Below are 2158 nucleotides of genomic sequence, written 5' to 3' on the forward strand. Positions count from 1 at the left end.
GATACAACCCAAATCTGGGACTCTTGCTTTTGACTTCACATTATGTAGAAAGAGCTAAGATGCATTTATAAAATCCCAAGACAGCATGCCAGCTTTCTAGGAGGCCGGTCACGGCAAGGCGGAGAATTGCACTTTCTTTACAGTAGAAATTAGCAGACTCACCATCCCAGCAGACTTCCAAAATAATCCCTCCCTTGGTTTTTATCTGATGCCTTAAATCCCTCTCTAGTGTCCAAGTTCCCAAACATCACTTTCTGGCTGCACTCATCTTACCCCAGTTCTCTCTCCACCACTCCTGCTCCTTGGCCTGTAATCACCATCACTTGCACACCTGCCTGTGCCCTCCATCCCCCAAGGGCCCATGAGTCTGTGCATCCTAGCTGTAGCCACAACTTCTGCCTCTAGTCCCACCTCTAGGCAACCTGGGTCCCAAAGTCCATTATTTGGGTCATTCTCTTGCCAGTCACCTCCATGTCCTTCTCCTCTCACCTTTCCATCCCAAGCAATGCTGTAAAACCTCAGAGCTGCTTAATGTAATCTTTCTGCACTCCTTGTTGGGACTTTAGAGCTCCTGGAGAAAAAGACATACCTGTGATGACTGATGTCACCATAAATTCAGTATCTCTAACCTAAGCTAGAACCCTCTACATTTCAGATATTTAAAATCTCTTCAAGTGACTTCTGTCCTTTCTCTTCCTCCTCTTCTTTCCTTTTTAAATACAGATTTAAGGTAGATATCTATGTTTACAATTGAAACTGTGGGAGTTAAGAATTCACAAGCTTGCCTGTGAGATTTTTATATATAACCAGAAAAAAAGTTTTGGCCTTCGCTTCCACATTGTTCTGCTGTGCTTTATCCAAATGTATCTTTAGGAGCCAGCTGCTGTCCTGATTCACAGGAATACGCTTACCTAGAATTTTACCTGGAAGACCCAAGTCTTGAAGGATTGCATCATGGGACACTTTTTCTTTTCTTTTTCCTTTTTATGTCTTTTACATATAAGGTAGAATTCTTCACTTAGCAATAGCGACAACGTGCTTCCCACTTAACGCTTCTCCAATTCACGTACTAGCTGGATTTGGATCTTCTGGAAAGATTTCAGGTAAGAAGTGGAAACAGGATTGTAACATCTCTCTGACCACTACTTACTTTAATTTTCTTGGCTGCTGGGATAGTTAGCTCTTTTAGCTGAACCTTGGAATTTACTTCCAAGTTCAGGAGAATCTGAGAAATGCCAGACTCAACTCATCTGGCTTTTTGCCAAGGCTTCAAAATCACTGGACTTGAATTAAACATGAACTTTTCTGGCTGAGCACTCTGGGAAGAGGCTGAAGTCTTAGGAGAACTCAGTCTCTCTCACTGATAGAGGAAACAGTCACTCCAGAATTACCTGCAGTCCCCTCAATTTGCAAACTTTGTCTTGAATTCATACTTTGGTACTTGCCATGTCCTCTCCCTAAACTGCTCTTTTCTTCTACTTTGATTTCCTCTCTTCTGACCCTTTTTCCTGATTAATCCTATTTTTATGTATAGTAACAAACTCTTCTTTCCCTGAACTCACATTTCCATGTCATGTCCACCAAGTAAATTATCTAAATTTAATGTTTTATGTTAAAAAAACTTTATTGATCACTCTCTCATACTTCTTTGCAAACAGTAAGTAAATAAGTAAGTAAATAAATAAATAGTATTTTAATGTACCTTAAAAAATAATTTCATAGGTTCTAAGTGACCACAGGGTTCTCAGTGTTAAAAAGTTTTTCTGGATGGAGTTATCATTACAATTATCCATTATAGTATACAATTAGTCAAAATGATATAAATACTGTGTTACATTTTGATAAATATTTCAAATAGCAAAAGTAAAATTTATTGGAACTAATTTCTTAATGACATAAAAGGACTCTTGCTTTTAACTTTAAATTCATGCAACTAGTTATGAATATTAATCTTCTCTAGAATGAGGCAGAATTCACCAAAAATTCTCTTTCTGGTTTTAGTTTTTAAAGGCTAACTATGATAAATCGTGTTCATGTACATACAGAGATTGGAACAGAAAGACTTTTGTTAAACAAGTGTCTTTCAGCTCTTTGACTTCCTTATGAATTATAAACAAACAAACAAACAACACACACACACACACACAGCATGTCTGAG

At 38.1% G+C, this 2158-nt stretch overlaps 1 pseudogene; it reads right to left on the reverse strand.

Annotated features, from left to right (window-relative positions):
- Positions 1 to 744: 744 nt before the first annotated feature.
- Positions 745 to 1297, reverse strand: LOC123787510 (small ribosomal subunit protein eS7 pseudogene; annotated as a pseudogene).
- Between the last annotated feature and the right edge of the window lie 861 nt (positions 1298 to 2158).

This window comes from Ursus americanus, chromosome 19, assembly GCF_024610735.1.
Source record: "Ursus americanus isolate L20-20 chromosome 19, mUrsAme1.1.p, whole genome shotgun sequence".
NCBI classification, from domain to species: domain Eukaryota; kingdom Metazoa; phylum Chordata; class Mammalia; order Carnivora; family Ursidae; genus Ursus; species Ursus americanus.